At 38.2% G+C, this 27,656-nt stretch overlaps 1 long non-coding RNA gene across 1 annotated transcript in view; it reads right to left on the bottom strand.

The window, feature by feature from the left end:
• LOC136844677 (uncharacterized) overlaps window positions 1-26,996 on the bottom strand; it is a 161,824-nt gene extending 134,828 nt beyond the window's left edge. The window contains exon 1 of the long non-coding RNA XR_010854964.1: window positions 26,809-26,996. This is a non-coding gene — a long non-coding RNA (uncharacterized lncRNA). The remainder of the gene's footprint in view (window positions 1-26,808) is intronic.
• Window positions 26,997-27,656: the final 660 nt, after the last annotated feature.

Genomic DNA, 27,656 nt, shown 5'->3' with positions numbered 1-27,656 from the left:
TGTCACCCCACACATCCATCTAAGCATTTTCATTTCTACACAATTTTACAAACTTACACACACACACACACACACACACACATATATATATATATATATATATATATATATATATATATATATATATATATATATGTATATACATACATATACGTAATTATATTGATTCATACATATACGCAAACACGCAAGCACACATTTTGTATATATACATATATAAACACACACACACACACACACACACACATATATATATATATATATATATATATATATATATATATATATATATATATATATATATATATATATACACATACTTGGTAGTACTAAGCTACAAAGGTCCTTTAATATTCAACTCGCTTACCTCGAAATGATATACTTTCATATATGTTGCCCGAAGGGGAATTTTTTAGTTGATAATAAGTTCGTCGTCACCACGGAGACGACGAACTTCTCAACTAAAAAACTCCCCTTCGGGTAACATATATGAAAACATATTATTTCCGAGGTACAGCGAACTGGATATTAAAGGACCTTTGTAGCTTAATGCTTGTATATGAATTACGGTGATGTGGTAAAATTCATTCATACACAAACACACACACACACACATATATATATATATATATATATATATATATATATATATATATATATATATACATATATACATACATATACATATATAACTTCAGTGCTGGTGGAAAATTATATGAAAGTTCATTGGTATCAAAATCTAATCATACGAATTCGTTTTTTAACACATTTTGCCATATTCTTCTTTGCTTTGCACCAACCAGCCTCGATGGCCAAGTCGATTAGAGCAGCAGCCTCGGACTTCTTAGAGGTCTGTGGCGCGGGTTCAAATCGGCAGCCGACCGGTTAGAGAGGCAGACACTTTGTTATCCGTGTAGACACCCCGGGATTATGTATGTAACCAACGGATGGGTTTGCTTAAAAGCAAACGGGTGTTACAGACTAATACACACACAAACAAAGCCACTCCAACATCTTCTAAAAACATAACAGACACCTCACACGTCTTGACTGTCGACCTAAACGCGCAACTTCTCTTCGCTGCTGGGAGAAAGGGCGCTGGTGACTGGTACAATACATGTACATATGCTACCAGGGTCTAAGTGATGACAGGCAGGGCAGCCGATCGAGACTACAAAGTCCACCCCAAAGACAAATCAAAGTCCTTCAAAAAGAAGGCATCGTGCTTACCCCATACAAATGGGAAAAAAGCACGTTAAAAGAAGAGGAGTTTGCACCAATCAGTCCTCATTTTTTTTACACCAGTGACTGCGCCATTCAGCCTATACTTTTTCCGCACTTTTTTCTGTCTGCCTTCAGATCTTAAAAACTGAGGCTAGAGGGCTGTAAATTAGTATGTTGACCATCCACCCTCCAATCATCAAACATACCAAATTGCAGCCCTCTAGACTCAGTAGTTTTTATTTTATTTACGGTTAAAGTTAGCCATAATCGTGCTTCTGGCAACGACATAGGCCATGCCACCACCGGGCCGTGGTTAAAGTTTCATGGGCCGCGGCTCATACAGCATCATATAGGGACCACCGAAAGATAGATCTATTTTCGGTGGCCTTGATTATACGCTGTAGCGGCTGTACAGAAAACTCGATTGTGCCGAAGAAACTTTGGCGAATTTTTTACTTGTTTTAGTTAGTTAAGCATCCATTAACTGAAATTCTAAGAAACTTTCACATCACAGTTTCCCGTTCATTTATGTACGGTCGTATGAATAGGAAATGAAAGGGAATTTACACATTTTGTGTATAGCTGCCCCGATCATTTTTTGATCAAAAAGGTAAATTGTTCAAAAAAATACTTTTTTCTTTTTTAATTTTTGTTCCTTAAATTTCTAAAGAATACTTACTTCTTCAACGGCATTCTTTATATTGAATCAAAATATTTCCTTTTAAATGCATTTACTCACAGATAAATAATCTTAATAACATAAGAAGACATTATTCCTTACGATATTCAAGAATTCTTTACAGTAAAAAACAATATATAAACAAAATCTTGGAAGTCAATTCCTTAATAAACCTTAGACCCTTCCATGCATTTACTCCCACAGCTAAATACTTTTGGCGACAGACTAAGAAAATTAACGTCAGTCAAGAATAGTTTTATACGTATCAGAAAGAGTAAAAGGAACAACATTTCCATTCACATTTCCGGAACAATTTTACTTTCTCGTTGGGCGACTGGGTTCCGTTCTCAGCTAGCACTCTGCTGGCCGCGAGTTCGAATCCCCGACCGACCAATGAAGAATAAGAGGAATTTATTTCTGGTGACAGAAATTCATTTCTCGCTATAATGTGGTTCGGATTCCACAATAAGCTGTAGGTCCCGCTACTAGGTAACCCATTGGTTCTTAGCCACGTAAAATAAATCTAATCCTTCGGACCAGCCCTAGGAGAGCTGTTAATCAGCTCAGCGGTCTGGTTAAACTAAGGTATACTTAACTTTCTTCCGGAACAATTTTTGAATGTGTGTGCGCGACGGAGTCCATCATCGAGCCACTGAACACGAAGTCACCTGAAATCTCGATTTTGAAATGAGATTTCGATTTCATTTCTGAATGGAAACGGTGATCGAATATTGCGTCAGAATTTATGAAACATACAGCAGAATCGTACTGTCGAGGATGCTAGTACAATTCTCAAACGCTTTCGAGAGATCTCGTCTTATTTTCAGGGTGCATGAAACGGTACTTCATTCACGACAGAGGGACGAGATGCCTTGAAACTTAATTATATACTCAAATTCGAAGCTGTAATTTCACTATATTTATCATAGGTCCGCATGGAGAATTTGGTATAACAAATGAGTTTTCTTGTACAATTCGTAGTCCTTTCTGTCAGTATCAAGTCCACAACACCGAACCCTTACACATACAAAGACACACACTCTCTCTCTCCTGTCAAAAATCTGCAATTAGCCGTTTTATCAGGGGCAAACCTCAGGTTACAAGTACCATCTATCAAGCATAGTAATTTACTGACTGTCGACTTGGATATATTATTAGTCTTTATTACATTGTAGCGAAGACGTGAGTAAGAGTCAGGGTCTACAAACTCGCTAATTCATTCAGACAACAAACAAACAGGTCACTAACTCTTACGAGCGGAAATGTAGCGCCTGACACCAGGCGAACGAAAACAGAGGTCACCACGTAATAATTTGTGTTTGTTGACGGACGAATTGAATATATACATATAAACTGATATACAAGGCATGACTGAAGCTACGGTACATATGGCTGAAATGCTAACATTGCAATGCGTACGGTGACAATAATGAATTTGATCTGACAATAATGTGAAAGAAGATGCGTATGTAAAAAATGCGTGACGTGTTTCTTGTGTCCGCGTGTGTTGCACACGGAGATGATGTTGTGAGGAGATTAGCGAGCTAGGTGAGACGATGGTATGTGGCGTCCACGTGTGACCCTACAACATAATCACTTCAACGAATGTACACAGGACAGACCAACCTATAAATGTATGAGGGAAGTTTATATGAGGACGGTGAAAGCGATCAACTAAATAAAGGGGTTGAGGAAAATGTCTGAATTCTTAGCCTCAAAAGAAATAGATTAACACCACATATGTAAATGATAAATCAACCTTCCCATTTTTACATCCAACCATCTATTCAGTTCACTCCAACAATCCATTAGTATATGGCGCCATTAAAAACAATTTACTAACATCCGACACTACACAAGCACAGTCACCCACACATAATACCGATGTGGTCTGGGCATGTAGTGAGAATATAGATATGTACAGATCAGCAATTAACATATGAGCTACTTTTCTGGATCCACATGAGAGATGAAAAGGAACAAATTAGAATGAAAGGATGAACCGGGGATATAAAAAATAAAGGTGGAGGGCTGGTTAGGATTTTGTTAACTAATAAGGGTTAAATTTATTACAGGGAATAATATTAGGAAAAAACAGTGTAATATAACCTGGGTACTTAGTTTAATCAGACCACTGAGCTGATTAACAGCTCTCCTAGGGCTGGCCCGAAGGATTAGACTTGTTTTACGTGTCTAAGAACCAACTGGTTACTTAGCAACGGGGCCTACAGCTTATTGTGGAATCCAAACCACATTATAGAGCGAATGAATTTCTATCATCAGAAATAAATTCCTCTAATTCTTAATTAGCCGGCCGGAAACTCGAACTCGGGCCTAGCGAGTGCTAGCCCACAACTCTAACGACGCGTCCGACGAGGAACTACAGTCCGGTGGAGACCTGTGTTGTTGGTGCCTATATCGGTGCCATAAGTATGATTTCTGCTAACTTTAACCTTAATAAAATAAAAACTACTGAGGCTAGAGGGCTGCAATTTGTTATGTTTGATGATTGGAGGGTGGATGATCAACCTACCAATTTGCAGCCCTCTAGCCTCAGTAGTTTTTAAGATCTGAGGGCGGACAGTACAAGTGCGGACGGACAGACAAAGCCGTCACAATAGTTTTCTTTTACAGAAAACTAAAACACCCTGCGAGAACAAAAGACGCTCACGAGTTATAATGAAAACATTTCTTCACTTTCTGCATCGTGAAATTTAAATCCTTTCCGCAACTTTTCCCTGTTGCAATAACAGCTGCATAAAAAGTGTCACGAAGTCTTCAGGAAGCTCCTTATGCCTAATTTACATTGCAGTCCTGTCATCTCTCTTTCTCTCTTTCCCTGTTCCGTTGCTTCCAAAACTGTGGAGTTTTCATGTCCTCAACCGTCAAGGAACTTCATTTCTCTTCTGAACTTGCCTGACAGGAGACTCGGCCGCTTTGCTTTTGTTTTTGTCTGGTAAAAAATCAAACGAGTAAAAAATGCGCCGGAGTTTCTTCGGCGCAATAGTTTTCTGTAAAGCGTATATTGCTATATGAAACTCTTAGCCACGGGCCATGAAACTCTCAGCCGCAGTCCATGAAACTTCCAGCCACGGCCCGGTGGTGGCCTGTGTTGTTGGCACCCATAGCGGTGCCAGACGCACGATCATGGCTAACTTGAACCTTAATTGAAATAAAAACTACTGAGGTTAGAGGGCCGTAATTTTGTATGTTTGATGATTGGAGGGTGGATGACCAACATACCAATTTGCAGCCTTGTAGCCTCGGTAGTTTTTAGGATCCAATGCGGACAGAAAAAGTGTGGACGGACAGACAAATAGCCTTCTCAGTAGTTTTCTTTTACAGAAAACTAAAAAGAAGCCGAAAAAGTGAAGAGGGAAATCTTGCCAAAGATTAGAAAAAAAAATGTTGGTTCTCCTTTCCTGCTCTTTCTTTTCTAGCAAAGGAGGAAGTGAACAGCACAAAAGAATTTGTGTAAATGTGTGCATTTATAATTTGCATACAAACAGTTCTATTCCCGTTTTAGGCAGCAACACGTCTGCATACACAGTGAATATCTATACATACAAGAATTTATATTACGTCTCAAATTGTCGACATACTGTGCCCGTATACATATGTGAATATGAGCGCAAAGCACATACGAACATTTTTCAACATATTCCGGTTCCCCTTAACAGTGGTTGGCTCTAAAAAGAAAATGCTACTATCACCTTAACTTTAATGCTTAAACAGAAAGAATTTAAATAACTTCCACAACATTAACTACGCCAAATACACACACAAAGTCTCATCCCCAACGTGTCGAATCCCCTATACACTTTCTTCGTTCACCTTTACCTAGCACGCACACTCCCGCTTCCTGGATTAAGGTCCTTCTCCTTACTGCTACCTCTTCTCTTGCATATATATATATATATATATATATATATATATATATATATATATATATATATATATATATATATATATATATATATATATATATATTAACTTTATCACATACACAATTGTTCTGTGCATTAGTAGAATTACAGATACTTGACAATGTGGACTGTTTGTCCAAGAAAGCTTGTAACTTTTTCTGAATAAAAACTCCGTTAGATTCCATCCAGTTTAAATGAGGACCTTTTAGTAATATATATATATATATATATATATATATATATATATATATATATATATATATATATATATATATATATATATATATAATATACACAGTGCGTCTGATTTTTCGACAAGAGAAACTATGTTCGGTATGTTCAGTCACTGAAAGGGTGAACGAAAAGGAGTGCTAAATAAAGTAGTCACAGAAGCAATCTTAACCATCTCTTGGGTGCTGGGGCTTGCGGTCAGCACCCTCATTTCAGGATCCTAGCTATGAATCGTGATAGTTATCAACAGCTCTCTAACATATTAAGCGAGAAGACCTAGGTTCGACTCCTGGGCACTTTCCTTCAAAAGCCCATTGAGCTTCTGCTAACTCTGGGCACTTTCCTTCAATGGCCCACAGAGCTTCTGCTGACTCCTGGGCATTTTCCTTCAAAAACCCACTGAGCTTCGGCTTACTCCTGGGAACTTTCCTTCAACAGCCAATTGAGCTTCTGTTGACTCCTGGGTACTTTCCTTCAAAAGCCCATTGAGCTTCTGCTTACTCCTGGGAACTTTCCTTCAAAAGTCCCCTGAGCTTTTGCTCACTCCTGGGTACTTTCCTTCAAAAGCCCACTGAGCTTTTGCTCACTCCTGGGTACTTTCCTTCAAAAGCCCACTGAGCTTCTGCTTACTCCTGGGAACTTTCCTTCAAAAGCCCACTGAGCTTTTGCTCACTCCTGGGCATTTTCCTTCAAAACCCCACTGAGCTTCGGCTTACTCCTGGGAACTTTCCTTCAAAAGCCCACTGAGCTTTTGCTCACTCCTGGGTACTTTCCTTCAAAAGCCCACTGAGCTTCTGCTTACTCCTGGGAACTTTCCTTCAAAAGTCCACTGAGCTTTTGCTCACTCCTGGGCATTTTCCTTCAAAAGCCCATCGAGCTTCTGCTCACTCCTGGGCACTTTCCTTCAAAAGCCCATGGAGCTTCTACTGACTCTTGGGCACTTTCCTTCAATAGCCCACTAAGGTTCTGTTCACTCCTGGGCACATTCCTTCAAAAGTCTGCTGAGCTTCTACTCACTCTGGGCACTTTCATTCAAAAGCCCATTGATCTTCTACTGACTCTTGGACCCTTTCCTTCAAAAGCCCACTGAGCCTCTGCTGACTCTTGGGCACTTTCCTTCAAAAGCCCATTGAGCTTTTGCTGACTCTTGGGCACTTTCCTTCAAAAGCCCATTGAGCTTCTGCTCACTCCTGGGCATTTTCCTTCAAAAGCCCACTGAGCTTCTGCTAACTCCTGGGCACTTTCCTTCAAAAGCCCATTGAGCTTCTGCTCACTCCTGGGCATTTTCCTTCAAAAGCCCATAGAGCCTCCGCTAACTCCTGGGCACTTTCCTTCAAAAGCCCATTGAGCTTTTGCTGATTCTTGGGCACTTTCCTTCAAAAGCCCATTGAGCTTCTGCTGACTCTTGGGCACTTTCCTTCAAAAGCCCACTGACCTGCTGACTCCAGGACACTTTCCTTTAAAAACCCCACTGTGCTGCTGTCGAATTAGGTGCCACAGAGAGAGAGAGAGAGAGAGAGAGAGAGAGAGAGAGAGAGAGAGAGAGAGAGAGAGAGAGAGAGAGAGAGAGAGAGAGAGTTTTACAGTGACAGATTTCCTCAGCCTATTTTTAACATGACTTAGTAAGAACTAAGTCATGTTACTTCCTGTTTAACGCGGAATCAAACGAAATAGTCACGATATATGAACCAGTTGTAAATCTGGCAATTAACGTTATACAAACATTTGCATAGTTTCCTCCACTTGAAGCAAACAAATCCCTGCTCTCGATTCAGGTTAATCTTTTTTAAAAGCAAACTTTTATGGACTCAAAGCCAATTATTTGCAACGCTTTTTTCCCCCGTAAATAGAACGTTAAGTGGAAATGCAACAGATTCACGACTACGCGTCTGCATCAGCGGTCTTGCTTACATGCAAGTGAAAATTATGTAAACACTTACGCAACATACGTTTGCCCTGAGGATGTTGAGCGAATTGCAACTTCAGAAGTTCAAGCGAAGATGCAAGCATTACTGTTCTAAAACAATCCTTGCATTTTAATAACTTACTTAAGTTTTTCTCTATTTATTTCCTTATATTTTTATCTGTTTATTTAATCTTTCTTTACTTCCCATTACCTTCTGTTACTTCTTCCAAATGAACACCATACTCTTTGGCAGCTTGAATTTAAAATCAGTAGCCCCTGTGAGCTTCAACAATTATCCATATGAATAAGGTTCATTTTCTGAATAATAATAATAATAATAATAATAATAATAATAATAATAATAATAATAATAATAATAATAATAGCTTTGTTTAGTTACAGATGCATTTTTATCAATTTATTTACACCTCAAGTACTTCCCATTACCTTTCGTTACATCTTGAATTTCAAATCAGTAACCCCTGTGAGCTTGAACAATTCCCCATGTGATATAATAATAATAATAATAATAATAATAATAATAATAATAATAATAATAATAATACAGATTTTGTTAAACAAAATGGCAGTTTCAACAGCATTTATTTTATATAGTAAACGCTCAATTCGTCTTATCAGTTGTTTTTCTTGCGTTGGAATGGTTGCAAGCAATTGACCGATATTCATATCCACAAACCAACAGACCCGGATAAAAGATGAAACATCCACGCATTACAGCCATTGCATCCTGCGATCCTGTCCTGAATGGTGCCCTAACGAGGAGGGCGAAACTAGTCGACATTCCACGAGAACTCCCTCCTACACATCACTAAACCACCGGATATGAATATCGGTCAATTGCTTGCAATCATTCCAACGCAAGAAAAACAACCGATAAGACGAACTGAGCGTTTACTATATAAAATAAATGCTGTTGAAACTGCCATTTTGTTTAACAAAACCTGTATTAAAGAAGGTCTTTTCCCAATTTTATAATAATAATAATAATAATAATAATAATAATAATAATAATAATAATAATAATAATAATAATACACTTCATTGAACAGTGTGGCCATCGGGATGCCGTTTAGTTTGTATTGTAGTTTCTCAACCTCTCGATTGAGTTTCTTTGTACCGGCAGGTATATCATACAGAAGCTGTCCAAAGTTCATTTATATATATATATATATATATATATATATATATATATATATATATATATATATATATATATTCTATATGCCCGCTTGCGGGTATAAATATGGCATAGACGTACCCCTGGCTTCATTCGCCTTTCGGGTATGGTAGAAAGTTCTAACCGAAACGTCAAGGATTAAATGACCTTTGAGCAGCTTCTGTAAAATTTACCTGCTGCTGAAAAGACACTCATCCGAGAGATTGAGAAACTACAGCACAAACTACACGGCATCCAGATAGCCACACCGTTCAAGGAAGTTTGCTTCAGAGAGGGCCTTCTTCCGAAATAATAATAATAATAATAGCTTTGCTTAGTCACGGGACTATTGCTATGCCTGGATTAGGGATTTCGCAAATCGGAAATGTATAATATTTACCTCTCTGACAAAAACATAAAGGGCAAAAACACACGAGGCGCAGCCCAGTTCGAACAGGCGTCTAAATAACCAGTTATATCATTAGATGAAAGTAATTTTGCGAGGCCCATTAAAAAACAACCGAGAGAAACTAGGCCCTCCGTCTTCCTGAGTCATCGGGTAGACTCGAAATGTCATGAGCTGACTGACCTTCTTGCTTGACCAAATCCGGCTACCTAAAGGCTCGCTCTATTTATCGGTTCTGCTTGTGGTTCGGTCATCTCTCATTTAAAAGAAAAAAAAAAAAAAGTCTACCGATCTAAATAACAGTTGCTCGTCTCCTTTTCTTTTCTATTTTTTTCTTTTTTATTTGGATGATGATGGGTCATCTCGTGTGAGGCAACCGATTGACCTTTCGGTATTGGGTCATCTTGTTGTTACGGTTCATGAGTTGTCGTTTCTTAACTTGTCCTCAGACGAATGTGAGTGCTTGTGGGTTCGCGCCTTTCTGGAACCGGAATATGTTTGGCCAAAGGCCAAGCGCTGGGACCTATGAGGTCATTCAGCGCTGAAACGGAAACTGACAGTAAAAAAGGTCTGAAAGGTGTAACAGGGGGAATATCTCCCGGCTACATTATGAAACAATTGTTAGAGAGGGTGGAAAGTCAGATGGAAGAGAATATGAAAGGAGGTACAGTAAAAGGAATGAAAGATTGCAGCTAGGGGCCGAAGGGACGCTGCAAAGAACCTTAAATAATGGCTACAGTGCACCACGTGAGGTGCACTGACGGCACTAACCCCCTACGGGGAATTAGGTTTGCGCATTTACGGATTACATGCTCATACAAACATCAGGAAAATAAGTACGTAAGCTTATAAAAATGTGTGTACGTACGGGCTTTTGCATGTGTGTACGTACATGAGTATATATAGAAAAAAAATTGTTTAGCGATATACATGTGAGTGTTTGTGTATACAAAGGACTCCATGCTCATGCATAAAGCACAAACAACAAGTAAACAGTCAAATAGCGAGTACTTTCAAACATTCTAATTATTTCTAATTCTGACTCTAATAATTAATTCTAATTCTTCAGGGTTGATGTTCAATAAAACTTGGCAAATAGTCATATTTGGTTAAAAAAAAACTCTTAAGAGTTTGACTTAGGCTCCTTTTAACCAAATATAAATATTGACCAACTTTTACTAAATCTCAGTTTTGAAAAAAAAATATAATCATCAGAAGGCTTGAAACGACTCGTCACAAAATGAATTCGGTCGATACATTTATTCCTTTCAGCAGACTAGTTCAAAAGAGGGTCTACTCCCTTCATAATTAACTTTCTCTCAACAGCCACCTTTTTCGTAACATTCTAAATTTTTTAATTACGCCATTTGTAATTTATTCCAGCCTTGTAGCTACGTGGGTTTTAGCGTTATACAGACTAAGGTCTAATTCCCTGGGGCGGTTTGTCCAAAAAATGAATACTGAAATGTATAATTAACAACTAATATATTCATGGTCGGATCGTGTTACATTTTAAGTATGTTATCATTCTGTGTACTTCAGAACTCATTCCCGTGTCAAAGGGTCCCCTTACAGCTGTAAAGAGTTCTTTTTTTATTTTTATGTTTTTACGACTTGGACCCTCACGCCAAACTTGTTCCTCGACCAGCCCCATCCCGTCCCTTACCCACACGTACAGGATTATAAAGTTTTTAGTTTTCTGTAAAAGCTAGTGCGATGGCTATTTGTCTGTCCGTCAGCACTTTTTCTGTCCGCCCTCAGATCTTAAAAACTACTGAGGTTAGAGGGCTGCAAATTGGTATGTTGATCATCCACCCTCCAATTATGAAACATACCAAATTGCAGCCCTCTAGCCTCAGTAGTTTTTATTTTATTTAAGGTTTAAGTTAGCCATGGCACCGCTAGAGGTGCCAGCCACCGACGCATCTTCACTAGACCGCATCTGGGTAGCAATTGAGCAGTGAGCGCTGCTCGGTCGTGGCTGAGAGTTTCATACTGCAGTACATCGAGATTTTCATACAGCATTATACGCTGTACAGAAAACTTGATTGCGCCGTGGAAACCGGCGCATTTTTTACTTGTTAATTATTACAGATACAAATCTTTTAGTCAGTCTAACGACAGCCAAGATATTAAACTCAACGATGTGATGATATTAAGGCATTTTAATGTTTCTAAAACGAGCTAATAGGCGACATAATTTTTTGCGATTTTATAAATCGTGTTCTCCTTTACTAAAATTGCTCTGTGACAGTATACAGTATATTACAAATCCGAGAAAATGGGAAGTTTGTCAGTTTTGGATTACGTATCTATCCTGTCTCTGATATGGTTGAATTACTGTATATTAGCATTAACACTTCGATTACATAATATCCTCTCTCTCTCTCTATCCCTCACAAACTTAACTAGATGTTTTTCAATGTCAATACTGCAAGGCTATAGGAAAATTGTCAGTTTTTGTGATAACGTAACATCACCTGTCTCTCACTATGGTTAACTTACAGAGTAATATGAAAATATGAAAAATCCTAAGTACTTTGATGTGAACCCTGTCACTTTTTCCTATCACATAATTATCCTATCATTCTAACTCTAAAACAAATCCTGCCCATTCCCAATAATGCACTTTCTCTCCTAAAAGCAGTATTCAATCCTCCACTTTCAACTGGGAGTGTGGCAACTCCCACTTTTTTTCTTTACTTACCGACAGCTTTCTTTCTTCTTCCATAGAAATCGTTTTGCCGCCGGCATTTTAAACCCGATTCAAAGCCGAATCTCTTTCTCAAACAGAATCATACTGAATTATAGCACTGGCATTATTCGGTGCCCCAAGCAGAAGATTCTGTTAGAATACAGTACATGTAACCAAATTAATCACAATTAAGCAGCAGAGACCTTATATCGTTACGTAGGTGGCGCTGGCAGCGCTGGTGTTTGGAATCGCCAGCAGTGGTCCGAGAGTGCGCCGTGACAAGGCGGATGAAGTTGATGTTCCACCCAGTGGCGACAGAGTGTCAAGATTTCGAGGTGGGAACACGAAGACTCCTGGTATCCCCTTACCTAGACGACTAGCTGGTGTCAACCTTAGAAGAGGTCATGCTGATGTCAGCCTCAGAGGAGGGCAGGCTGAAATTAGACCCAGAGGAGGACAAGCTGAAATTAGACCCAGAGGAGGACAAGCTGAAATTAGACCCAGAGGAGGACAAGCTGAAATTAGACCCAGAGGAGGGCAAGCTAAAACTAGACCCAGAGGAGGACAAGCTGAAATTAGACCCAGAGGAGGACGTGCTGATGTCAGCCTTAGGAGAGGACAAGATGATCTCAGTATCCGTGGAGGGCATGCTGATGTCAGCCTCAGAAGAGGCCATGCAGGCGTCAGCCTCAGAAGAGGGCATGCAGGTGTCAGCCTCAGAAGAGGACATGCTGATGTCAGCCTTACCAAAGGACAAGATGACCTCAGCATCAGTGGAGGACGTCAGCCTGTGAGTATGGCATTTCAGCATTAAAGCACAACTCTCATTTAATTGCTGGTTACACTAGTAATGTATATATGGTATCTTCTATAGAGATTAATGTTACTCATTGCTAATCTTTTCCCAAAATAGTGTGAATCTTTTGCTAACAATATATATAATAATAGCTTAGAGCAGTTCCACCAGTTTCTTATGCCATCCATATTTGCCAATGAAGTCAAGGGAAATGCAACAATAAATTTTCAAAATTGAGTAAAATTTGTGGAAAAATGGATTACTGTAGGAAACCTACAATCTCTTAGCACCTGAGGTGTTGTCAGAACCTCTGTGCACTTTGATGATCAAAACAAAGGTGTTAAGGTTAAGAGATTTTATGCTCCTGATGTATCTCTAGAAATACACCATTTCCTCACTGCAACAGCTAATCTTATACTGTACTTTATAGAATAACTCTAGGGACAATATTAACATATTAGAGAATTATTTCCCACTTGTGCTCTTGAATCTTTTCCTAACTGACCTGATGACAAAGCCTCACCAAGTAAAGTAGAGACATATTGTAATATTGATAATAATTCTTTTCAAACAGATTACTCTGAACGAGAGTCAAGCTGGTGTTGCATTGAGTCAAGGAGCTTCTGCAACTTCATCATCAACTTTATCTTCAAGTTCTGGTTCCTTGGAGAATATCAATTCTTTTGAATCAACTACTGAATCAGAATCCCGTGACCACTCTAATACTTCAGCTCAATTTAGTTTTCAAGGAGTAAGTGCTACACCAAATGTTTCCAGTTCTTCAGTAGCTATCAAATTTGGTGCTGAGGATTCTGTAAGTTTTGGCACAAATGGGTTTGGCGAGACAAGTTCAAGCCCCACATCTACTAGTGCTGGTGGATCACATAGATTCTCTTCTAGAGGTGGACACTCAAAATCACGTTTTACAATTACTGATCTGCCCACAAGCTTCTCTTCAAAAAATTTAAAAGATGGAACTGCCTCAGAGAGAGGTGTAGGTCCAGCAACATTCTTTAAAGAAAGCTCAGGATCTGTTTCTACTTTAGCTAGCATGGTTGAACCAACAGAGTTTGGATCTGAAGGATCTGGTACTCTATCTGTCCCTTCTGCATCAGGAAAAGAAAGTTCCCCTGCTGTTAGCTTAAAAGTTGCTACTGGTTCAGCAGGTAGTAATAGATTAAAAGGACATTTTACACGTGGTAAAAAGGCTTCATCAGTTTTGGCAGATTCATCAGCCACTAACTCTGATGGGATTGGAACCTTCCTTGACGGAGGGTCAAGTGCTGCTCAAACCAAAGCTACTCATGGTAGATCTACTGCTACTTCTGCACCAGCCAGTGATGGGTCTTTTGGAGGTTTCTCGTTCAAAGGCTTACGTGGTGTTTCTGCAACATCTCAAGGAAGTGTATCAGAAAGATTATCTGTTGAAAGTTCAAGTGTTTCACCAACTTCAGCTGGCACTGATAGAGTTGGAAGACTTTCTGTTGGAGATTTCATTGCTGGTTCAACATCAGAAAATTCTGGAGACACTGACAAAATCTCTACTACAGGCTCAAGTGCTACCTCCATCTCAGTTCATAAAAGTGGTTCAAACAAATTCTCAGCTGAAGGTTCAGATATAATATCTGCCTCAAATAATCAAGAGAAAGTTGAAGATGTTTCTAATACAAGGTCAAGTGTTGCTTCTACTTCAATAGCCAATGACGGATTAAGAATTTCCAGTGGAGACTCACAAGCTGTTGCCAACTCAAGGGGAAGAATTTCCAACAGAGACTCACAAACTGTTACGAATTCAAGGGGAAGAATTTCCAATAGAGACTCACAAGCTGTTACCAATTCAAGGGGAAGAACTTCCAATAGAGGCTCACAAGCTGTTACCAATTCAAGGGGAAGAATTTCCAATAGAGACTCACAAGCTTTTACCAATTCAAGGGGAAGAACTTCCAATAGAGGCTCACAAGCTGTTACCAATTCAAGGAGAAGAATTTCCAATAGAGACTTACAAGCTGTTGCCACTGTGAGAGGCAATGGTGGAAGAGCTTTCATTGACACAGAATCAGATGCTGCTTCTACCTTACTTGGAAAGAGACAATTAAGTAGCCACACTTTCAGGAAATTAGGTACTATCTCTGTATCAACTGACAGCGGCAAACCAAATAGACTTTCTGTTAAAGACTCAGGTCTTTCAAATAGCAGAGGTAAAAGTTTTGGAAGTTTTTCAACATCATCTTCTAGCAGCAGAAGTGGAGCTGAAGAGGTTTTGAAGAACAACGATGACTCTGCTACTGTTATTGGTGATGCATTAAAAAGAATTCCTGCAGTACTTTCTGCATCAACAGAAAGTACTGCAGTAGGAAGCTTTCCAGTCAGATCTACTGCTGCTTCTGTAGATGAATCTGCTGGTTTTTTTAAAAGAGGCCCTGGTACTACAACTACTTTCAGTAATGATTTGCCACCGGGAGGATTATCTATTGGAAGTTCAAGTTCTGAAACTACACTGGAAGGACCTTCTCAGGGCTCTCCAGATACACAAATATTCATTACCCATACTGATGCTGTTGATGGCAATAATAAAAACAGTGACATTGCTGGAGGTTTATTATTCAAAGGCTTAAGAGATGCTACTGCAACATCTCAAGGAAGCGTATCAGAGAGATTATCTAGTACTGGTATAATACAAAAACCTTCTGTTGACGATTTCAGTGCTGATTCAAAATCAGCTAATTCTGGAGAAATTGGCAAAATCTCTGTTAGACATTCAAGCCCAACCTCTGCCTCAGACCATAACAGTGATTCAGGTAAATTCTCCATTCGGGGTTCAGATGTAATTTCTGGCTCAGCTAATCAAGAAAGAATTATAGATTTGTCTACAGGATCAAATCTTGCTTCTACCTCAACTGTCAGCGATGGATTAAGATTTCCTAATGCAGGCTTACATGCTGCTGATACTTCAACAGGCATTGATGGAATAAGTTTCACTAACATACAAACAGATGCCTCTCAAGCCTCCCTTGGAAATGAAGGATTGGGTAGCTTCTCATTGGGGAGATTAGGTACTGCCACTGCAGTAAGTAACACAGGCAAGCTCAACAGACTTTCTGCTAGAGGCTCTGGTATTTCAGAGGGATTCAGAGGCTTGCCAGCCGGATCATCAGGGCAATCTTTAGAACCTGCAGGTGGTGGATCTGTTGAGATTTCTGCTAGAGAATCAACTGCTGCATTTCCAATTGGAGATAGGAGCTTGGGAAGGTTTTCAGCATTATCTTCTAGAAGCACAAGTGGAACTGAAAGTGATTTGAAGAACAACCTTGCCTTTAATTCGGTTGTTGGTGATGCATCAAAAGGAAGCACTAATGTAGGAAGCTTTTCTACACAAAGATCTACTGCTGCTTCTGGGGGCCATGATGGTGATTTTTCTAAAAGAGGCCCAGGTGTGAGAGCTCCTTTTAATTCAGATTTATCTCTAAAAGCATCATCTGTTGGAAGTCCAATTTCTCCATCTTCTGTGGAAGGATCTTCAAATGGATCACCCAATATACCAATAGTTATCACACATTCTGATGCCTTCGATGGCAACAGTAAAAATAGTGCTAGTTCTAATGCAGGTGGAAGAAAACCAAACTTTTCTGCACACCTTGAGGGCCCTTTTTCAGTGAGCAAGGATATAGACACTGGAAGTACAACTGCTACAATTCTAAATGCTGGATTTACCTCTACTGGTGAGTTGGCATTGGAGAATGCCATTGGTTTGGGAGAAAATGGTGAAGCAAGACCAACAGCATTATCAAACTCCTTTATTGATGCTACTATTGAACATGCAAGGCAGGGCTTGTCTGGCACTTCTGGATCTGGACTATTTTTGAGTGCTGCTGCGGAGTCAAGTTTTAACCATAGAAGCCCAGGTCTTATTGATGAATCTAATAATGATTCCAAATTTGCACAGTCAGGTTTAGAAACTCATGGAAGAACTACGTTTGAAGAAAACCAAGGAGTTTCTAAAATATCTAGCACTGGCACTAATGCTTCTAAAGGTGCATCAGCAGTGCCATCAGTTTCTACTGGTTTGGAAGGCAAAAACCAGTTTAAAAATCAGGCAACAAAAATTCTTGACTCCTCACAACCAACCACCAAAGCAACAGGTATCACAAGACCAAAATCTAATCTCCTACCCTCAAGACAGAGTAGTCGCTCTGGAGTTGTAAATAATCAAAATGGCGATGCATCAACTACATCCCATTCTAGTGGTGCCTCCAGCAAAGGATCTTCCACTGTGTCTGATTCAAAAACATTTTCACACAGGACACTGACTTCTCAAGTTTCTGTTCGATCATTAATAGGTCAACCTGTATTAGCTCCTATAAAATCAGCATTATCCTCTACAAGTACCTCATCAGCAACAGCATCTACTGCAGATGCATCTCAGGCTGTTGCAACAACTGGAATAGAAAAATCAAAAGCACAAGAGGTAACTCCTCAGTCATTCTCTTCATCTACATCCTTATCTTCATCATCTCGTTCTTCCCTGTCAGTAAATACAGTACCACATTTTGGTGGCACTTCCACTACAGATCTGTCTAAAATATCTGCTTCTAGGTCTTTTTCGTCACCAGCAGAAGCTACTGAGGTATCAAATACAGTTACATCTGAAAGTGCATCCTTTAATAGGAGAATTGGGACTGCAGGAACTACAATACAATCAGAAAGCAACACTCCAGTATCACATTTTACTACTTCTCTAAACTCAGCTGCATCAAAACAATCTGGCTCTAGTACCTCTTCATTCATTTCTACAGATGAAAAGGTTTCACAACCAACAATAGCAGGCCAGCCTGTCAGAGGTGCTTTTTCTTCAGCATCAACCTTGACTGGAACTTCAACTGATGCTTCATCCTCTACACAAGCTTCATTTGGTTCAGAATCCAGAGCACTATCAAGAGTTAACTTTGCTTCCATCAGAGACTCACCTACTGCAGCTGTTCCTGGTTCTACTTCTACAGCTACATCTTCTACAGCAATTTTGGCCCCCCAAAAAATCGATCAGCCTGCCTTAGTTCCTATAGCAATAGCATCAGCATCAAATTCAACCAGAGATTCAACAGCATCAGCACCCACTGCAAGTTTATCATCTGGTGATGCAACTACTGTAAGAGGAAGAACAAGAGTACCAATAAGAACTGCTCAATCATCTGTATCCTCATCATCAATTGGTTCTTCACAGTCAAGTACAGTGCCGCATTTTGGTGGTGCCTTCCCTTCAGATCTGCCTAAATCTTCTCCTTCAAGTTCTTCATCTGTAACAATAGCTAGAGATGCATCAAATTCCATAAAATCCAATCCATTTCCTACACCATCAGCTTTAACAGTAACAGGAACTACATCTACGTTACCTTTTGAAAGTACATTTTCTGGCGGGTCAGATGCAGAAGCTACATTAGTACCAGAGAGAGGAGTTCCAGCATCTCATTCATCTGTATCCTCAACAATACCCAGTTCTTCACCAATAAATACAGGTTCACATTCTAGCAATTTTTCCACGACTGATTCATTAAAAACGTCTGTTTCTAGTGCTTCCTCATTTTCCTCTGAAATTCAGAGAGTTTTACAACTAGTAAATTTAGGTCAGCCTGCTTTCATTCCTGCAGCCTCAACATTAATCTCAAACAGAGATAAACCCAATGAAACTGCTCAATCATCTTTTTCTAAAGCCACGTCAACTGGTTCTTCACAATCAATAAATGTAATACCAAATTTCAGTAGTACCTCTTCTTCAGGTCTGTCTAAAACATCCAATTCTAATTCTATTTTATCACCAACATCAAATCCAGTTACAGTTACTCAATTTCCTTCAGTTTCTGTATTGTCTTCAACTGGAGCTTCATCAAAAGTGTCATCTTCTGGAAGTAAATTATCTAGTAAGGTAAGTGGAACCGCAAGTACCACATTAGTACCAGAGGAAAGAGTTCCAGCATCTTCAACATTTGTATTTTCACAACCACCTGGTACCTCATCAAAAGCACTTACTTCTAGTGCTTCCTCAGGTATTTCTAAAGATAAGAAGGTTCTGCAACTGCCAATAAGTCACCCTGTTCACATTCCTCTAGTTTCAACCTTAACCTCAAAAGAAGCATCTACAACATCTAGTTCAGCAAGAGCATCAGAAAGGGCTGGTTCAACACACAAAAACGCATTATCTAGGATTGGTTTTGTTTCCAACGGAGATTTGTCTGTAACACCTGCATCTAGCTCTTCCTCATCTACCACAGCCAATAAAAAGATTGCCCCAAAAGCAGTGGGTCAATCAACCAAAGTTCCTGTAACATCCTCTACAGCCTCTTCATCAGCTGGTTCTACATCTTCAAGGAACACAATACTTCAGTCTGTCAGTACCTCTGCTGAAGACTCTCCTACATCATTATCTAGTGCTGCCTCATCTTCATCAAAAACTGAAAGGGGCTCAGCCTCAGCAACAGAGGTTCAGCCTGTCAAAGTTATTGCATCCTCTGCATTTACTTCAAAAGCAGAGTCATCACGAGTATCATCATCCTCAGGCGCATCATCTGCTACTTCATCTTCAGCAGGAACATCAACCTCTACTAATGCAAGGGACCCTGGGAACTCTGTGGATAGTAGTGTACATGAATCGTCAATCTCTTTGTCAGACAGACAAGCCCACATTGGAAATGTAGCAAACTTTGTGACAGCTGGAGGGGCAAGATTCTTTGGAACTGGTCATCCATCAAGCATACCGACAGTTGCAATACCTATAGCAACAAGCGGTGCTCTTGTGGAGCCCAGATTGGGATCTGGTGTAACTTTTGGAAGCAATACCCCAGTATTTCTTGCCAATGCAGTGCAGGCTTCTACACCAGTAGTACACAGTATCCCAACAACCTTCTTAACTGGAGGCCAGAGTAATCATGCTTTTGTTCATGGGCAGAACTTGGCTTTAAGCAGTCCATTATCGTTTTTCAGTGTTCCTAGTCATCAGATAATAGGAATCGATGCTGCACAAGGTTGAAAAGGTATGCAGAACTCGGTATCCGTACGACTGTTGATCAGCCGTCAAACAATTTGTTATAGTTTTAAGTAAGTCAAAAACCAGATGACCTCTTGTCAGCACAATGATAGTTAATATTAACTTTCCAAAGAAACAAAACGGGAACAGCAACTGATTCCTGTATGAAAGATACTATGCAAAAGGAAACTGCTCATACCAGAAAATTGAACAGTCAAACTGAAAAAGAACTGTCTAATGTACTTAATTTGTCTTCTCTATGCAAACCTGTGACATTCTAAGACATTTCAATCTCTTAAAAAATATCAGTCCACTAAACTATCAAAAACCAATGCATTTCATTGTTAATAAAAAAAATGCATTTCATTGTTAATAAAAACTAAATATTTCACCTTATTTGTTTTTTTTATACATTTTCTCCTTGGTGAACAACTACTAAAGTGTATACATAATATGTACCTATTGCTACATACATGATTTAGCTGTTGAATCAGTGATGAACCATCTCTGGAAAAAGCTTCCACAACATCAGCTGCATTATACACCACAAAAGGTTCACTGACAGCACACTCAACCCTTCTATACACAATGAGCTATTCACTTTTATCTTCCATGCATTCACTCACTCCACTGATAAAAGGCCCTTTCTTCTGAATATGTCGTTCACAGCACCTAACCAACTTTCAAAGTCTCCCTCTCATCCAATTTATATATCTATCACCAATCTACCATCCTCCATTCCGTCTACATTATCAAACCAAACCATTCTGATCCAGCTTTACACCTACTCTACCCTTTTAGCCACTTATTCTACGATTTGTTACATTTCTCACCTCTTCAGCTCTCCATATACCGTAATAATTCTTCTCAACTCACTCCCATCAAGAGATACTGGCTCATCCGTTCATTCATGCCTTCCAACTCTGGCTTCCTTACTATTCCAACTCTTGTCTTAATCTTTTGCATATACTACCATGTACCATGCTAACTTCCGTATTTTATCTGTAGTACCCAAAGTCTCTCTCCTTCTGTCATAATCCATTACATCTGCTCTCATCTATCATTTGTTGATCAATCTTCCTTGTTCCCATTTATCCTTGTAACCTTACTCTTGCTCACATACAATTCAACTTTCTTTGCTTATGTGTATTTTCGAACACTTTCATCCTCCATATACAACCCTCTTTCTGATCCATTTAATTTGTGCCTAAATTGCCTTCCCTTTTTCTGACTTCTTGCATCACTCCCTCCTATATCAAACAGCCTTGGCAATGTGTCACAAATGTCTCTGATCCATTTTCGCACAAAACCACCCAACCTCCAGTCATCATTTCCTTATTTACGCTTTACTTTCATCATAAAACTTACAAGTAATTTCAAACTACTTCTAAATCATACATTCCCAACACCATCCACACTACATTTCATTTCCAGCATAAACCATTTTTACGACAATGTATGCTACATACAGCTTTTATTACATCTCCAACTTCTTACCTAATTACAGTATTTCACAATAACACCCCTTTACTATCTAAACCCACAATAGTATTACTATATCATTACTTCTGCCATCTGCCTTACTCTCTCAATCACAACCGTATCAAACACTTTCCCATGTATGCAAAAGAATGTCATATTCGAATAATTCTTGTAGTCACCTATTAGCCATTTCTTTGGAACCTTTCCTTCATCCAGATATACCTTTGCCACCTTGGTTCAGTCATTTAATAACTTTCATCACTGTACCAAGGCATCTAACTTATAATCACAACCACTCCTGGTGCCTCTCCAGGTAGAACAGCAGATACTGACTCATTCAAGTACTTAAAATGTAGGCTATCAGATCACGGTTGAGAGAAAGAAGTAAATCACAAAAAAGGTAGAACAAGTAAGATTGAAGGATGTACGTAAAAGCTTTGGAAGAGAATAAGATTGTACATACGAGCTAAAACTGGGATACATTTGCCCAATTCTCCATGGAAGTGAAATGTGGAGGTGGAATGCAAATGAAAGGAAAACGAAAGGAAAAAAGAAGCGAAGTGGAGTGTGAAATAAAGGAAAGAAAAAGGGTTGGAATGGCTGTGGGAATTTTTTTGTGTAGTACGTACAACATAAGAATAACTGGAAGTGAAATATATACATATATGGAAAAGGAAGTAAAGAGAAAAGGGGTAAAAATGTTAAGCATTGGTGAAAAGATCAGTGTGTGTTGCGATGGTTCCTTAGTGTACAAAAAATATAAGATACAAGTAGTCAAAAGTGTATCATCTGAAAGGAAGAAGAGGAAGATTTACAAAGTGCTGGGTACATGGTATGAAAGTGGAGCTGGAAAAGAAGGGCCTCATATCAAGAATGAACAATAGTGCGCACAAGATATGAGGTGAATGGCACAGTGTGTGTACTGAGGCTCGAGTACAGCTGATGAGTCGTTTGTATATGAGTATGAATTGGCTTATGTTGGGAGACTTTCATGCACGGTAGGGTCATCCATAATTCAGCAAATAAAGTATGAATAACATACTAACCACTGTCTTGCCTTTAAAATCAATGTTTATATATATATATATATATATATATATATATATATATATATATATATATATATATATATATGTGTGATGTATGTATATACATACATACCTACATACATACATGTATATATAATATAGATATATATGATTAATATATATATATAATATATATATATATATATATATATATATATATATATATATATATATATATATATATTATATACTTATTGATTTACTAAACATACTCAGCATTTTGAAGGATGGAAAGGCAAGCAGTGCCATATAAATTTTATCGTGTGTCTTCCAGCCCTGCGTTATGAAAAGCCAAATAAACAACGCTGCAAGGGACAAATTGGAATCGACGTTCAGATTTGCTGGGAATTTTGATTCATTGCCGATGTAGCTATGTCGCGTCGTTCTAAACTGAAGCATTTTTTTGTTTCATTTTTTTATTTTTGTAAGCCAACATTTGTGTAGTGACTATGTTGGGGATTTTGGAACTGGAATTAACGGGAATTGCTTTCATATTTTGGATAAAATCCTGTATATACTATACCAAAAGGAAGGGTATCTATATATCAATTTAATCTGTTCTATTTCTTCAATGTAAATACTTTATTAGCGCATATTAATCTGTGACCTTATATTGCAAAATTTTCTAGTTAATATACTCTTTATCATATAGAATAAACAAACATTACTTTATTTTAGAGATTACCAAATATATTTATAAATTGAAAACAAAGGAACGTTCATGCAAGGGTCTAAATTTTGGCTTAGTTGTAGTTACCCCTTACTGCATAGCCCATGCCGTTTTCTAAACACTTCTTTTTACTATTGAAGAAAACGTAAATCTATTCATGGATAACTATATTAATATTTAATGACACTGCGGAGAGGAGAAAGGGAAAATTGAATTGATTTGATTTCATTATACTATGATTTCAGTATATATATATATATATATATATATATATATATATATATATATATATATATATATATATATATATATATATAATGATAGAATTTAACACATCAATTAGATATTTAAAAAAATATACTTCTTTAATAAGTACAGAATAAAATAGGAGAGAAATCTAAACTAGAAATTATGAGAAATCAGTCGACCCAAGATTGTATCGACGATTCTTCCCTGATGAGCGTGAAAATGCAGTTGAATAATCCTATATAGTAAAGGTAAAGATTAAATACTATAAATAATTCACGAATACGTATACATCACACACACACAGAGACATAAAGGGAAACAGACAGCTGTCATATTAAGTGCACATGGCTTCGTCGACAGGTGTCCATCACAGAATAAAAAGCGAGTGTTGATTGAATTATGTGGACATGGAAGTAGGATGCATCAATATGAAAAATGATTTCTAACTGACTGAAAGGACAGTTCTATGAACAAGGTGTGTGTGTGTGTGTGTGTGTGTGTGTGTGTGTGTGTGTGTGTGTGTGTGTGTGTGTGTGTGTGTGTGTGTGTGTGTGTGTGTGTTTCATTGTTATTTTCCGATTTCCAAGTTCATATTTATGTTCAAAGGGCCATATGCGCTGGAAGTACATCTGAATAACAAATTTTAAAAGCATTTTCTTTCAAATTCCCGCAGGTTCGCGTATGGGAAAAAATGTCAAATTTTTCAGTACTCTATAACCCAGAAAGGAAGATTAGCATTATTCATGCAAGGGTCCACGTACAGTAAAAAAAAAAAAATTTTTTTCAACGTTTCCACTTCAGCATTAGATGGCCCAGAAGGAACATTAATGTTAATTATTCACTGTGAGCATGAAGAGCTTGTCACCGAAGGAAAGAAATTTGGAGGATTAAGGAGCCCAGAATATCAGGTCGTTATTACTTTTAATAAGGATGAATAATGTCAATTAAGGTGTGCTAAACAGGAGCACTGAAAAAGCCACCTCATCAGTATCCCACAGGCCTAATGAAAACATTACATACAATACAACCTGTTTAATAAACCGCGCCCCCCTCTCTCTCTCTCTCTCGTTTTACATACATGCAACAACTGATAGCCTTGACAACCGTAAAATGGGGTAATAATGCCATTTCCAAGAATAGCAGGAAAGAATTTTACCATTTTCCACCCGTTTCATACCGAAATAAAAAAAAATCTTACCGTTACGTAAAACAGTTACTAATGAAGCGAAAAACGCTTGCACAAACTTAACAACAAAATAAAACTTTGGCGAAATTCATACTTGAAACACTGCAAAATGAATGAGAACTGAATATAGAATTTAGGCCAAAGGCCAAGCGTTGGCACCTATGAGGTTATTCAGCGCTGAAAGGGAAATTGTGAGTAATAAGGTTTGAAAGGTGTAACAAGAGGAAAATCTCGCAGTTGCACTACGAATCAATTGTCAGGAGAGGGTGGAAAGAAAGACGGAAGAAAGAGAATATGAACGGAGGTACAGTAAAAGGAATAAACGGGGTCGCAGCTAGGGGCCGAAGGGACGCTGGAAAGAACCTAAGTAATGCCTACAGCGCACCTCGTGAGGTAAAATGAAATGGCAATCGAGATAATCAGCAGAAAAGACGCTAATAATTACCGCAGCCAGTATAAACGATCTGAAAATCTCGACATTCGGAGCAAAGCAAATTAGCACTCGTGTAAGCTGGTTGTTTAAGTGAGCTGATCATCATCATCTCATCGTATTAACCCATTATCACCGCTGAGAGACTGATAATCGTGATAATCCATTATCGCCTTTAATAGGCTGATAATTGTGATAATCGATTATTACCATTAAAAGACTGATAATCGTGATAATCGATTATTACCGCTTAAAAACTCATAATCGTGATAATCGATTATTGCCATTTAAAGACTGGCAATCGTTTATTACTGTTAAAAGACAGATAATCGCAATAATGCTACTAATGATAATCCATTATCACCTTTAACGGGCTGATAATTGTGATAATCGATTATTACCATTAAAAGACTGATAATCCATCATTACCGCTTAAAGACTTATAATCATGATAATCGATAAAAACCGTTAAGACTGATAATCGTTTATTACTGTTGAAGGAATCACAATAACTGATTATTACCTTTAATTGGCTGATAATCGATTATTATCGTTGAAAGGCTGATAATCGTGATAATTCATTATCAACTTTAATAGACTGATAATTGTGATAATCGATTATTACCATTAAAAGACTGACAATCCATTATTACCATTAAAAGACTGATAATCGTGATAATCGATTATTACCTCTTAAAGACTCATAATCGTGATAATCGATTATTACCGTTAAAAGACTGATAATCGTTCATTACTGTTGAAAGACATAATTGCAATAACTAATTATTACTTTGAGAATTGGCTGATTATCGATTACTACCGTTGAAAGGCTGATAATCATGATAATCCATTATCACCTTTACTGGGCTTATAATTGTGATAATCGATTATTACCATTAAAAGGCTGATAATCGTGATAATAGATTATTACCATTAAAGACTGATAACTGTGATAATCGATTAACACAGTTTAAAGACAGATAACCGTTTATTATTATTAAAAGACTGATAACCGCAATAATCGATTATTACCGTTAATGAACTGACAGTCGATTATTACCGTCAAAGGACTGAATATTGTAAATCGATTATTACCATTAATATGCTGGTATTTGTGATAATCGATTGTATTCCACTAGCCTAATATTGTAAGGTGGCCAGCTCCACCCACCAATAAGATACTCGTGTAAAAGTAGATATACATATTTAAGCAATGACAATACATATTGCTTCCAAGATACATACAGGTATACCCCTAGCCAGAATGATAAATCTCACTTTAGAAGGGATATGGGTTAAGAATACATCTTTCACTCGAGAGCTGTGTGCAACTAAAAGGATACATAACATCATGAAAGGCCAAGCACTGGGACCTATGAGGTCATTCAGCGCTGGAAAGGAATATATGAGTAGGTAGGTCTGAAAGGTGTAACAGCAGGAAAAACTCGCAGATTCACTATGAAATAATTGTTAGGAGAGCGTGGATAGCGAGATGGAAGAAAGATAATATAAATGGAGGTACAGTAAAAGGAACGAAAGGGGTTGCAGCTAGGGGCCTAAGGCACCCTGCAAAGAGCCTTAAGTAATGCCTGCAGTGCACCGCATGAGATGCAATGAAGGCACTAACCCCCCTAATGGGGGTACATACCTTATCGTGTCAAGATGCAGCTTATAACCAGTCAACGGCGCATGCGCAAGAGGACTCCAGATAGGACAGGCTAGACTTGTACCCCCGTATGAACAATCTCGGCTTCTAAGGCTTCCCTTTTGATAGCAGATCCTGAGGTAACTGACATCCCAGTTGGACAGACTGGATCTGAATGCTTTTGGAGTATCAATACCTGCAAAATGTTGATGTAATTATTAGGGGGAATCGCTCCAAAGATCTCGTAAAAACGCACAAACATTAAACATACGTTATGAATTCTCTCTCTCTCTCTAATCAGCCCTTTATGTGTACACACGCTACACACACACACACACACACATATATATATATACAGTTTATATATATATATATATATATATATATATATATATATATATATATATATATATATATATATATATATATATATATATATATATATATATATATATATATATATATATATATATATATATATATATATATATATATATATTATATAGTGTGGGTGTGTCTGCTTGACACAGCGGACTTATTCGAGTAAAAGATACGACTAAATTGCAAATAATGAGAGCTGGAGTTGCAATATGGTAAAATGACAAATCTCAGCGTTTGGACACGTATACACATGCAATACAAAAAAAAATGCAAATTGCATTAACCATGTGGACACAAAATTACAGTGCTTCGATCTTCACGTACCACTTGTATGATAGCTTCTACAAGGGGGTTCACCCACAGAAACCCCCTATAGTTGTTTCTCATGAACGTCTAATCAGTGTCTTAAAAAGACCTGCTATCCAGTCATGATGACAGAATAGTAAAGAATATAGAACTTAGGCCAAAGG

This window comes from Macrobrachium rosenbergii, chromosome 13, assembly GCF_040412425.1.
Source record: "Macrobrachium rosenbergii isolate ZJJX-2024 chromosome 13, ASM4041242v1, whole genome shotgun sequence".
In the NCBI taxonomy this organism is placed as follows: Eukaryota; Metazoa; Arthropoda; class Malacostraca; order Decapoda; family Palaemonidae; genus Macrobrachium; species Macrobrachium rosenbergii.
The sequence above is the reverse complement of the archived record's forward strand: the minus strand, read 5'-3'. Positions and strand labels throughout refer to the sequence as shown.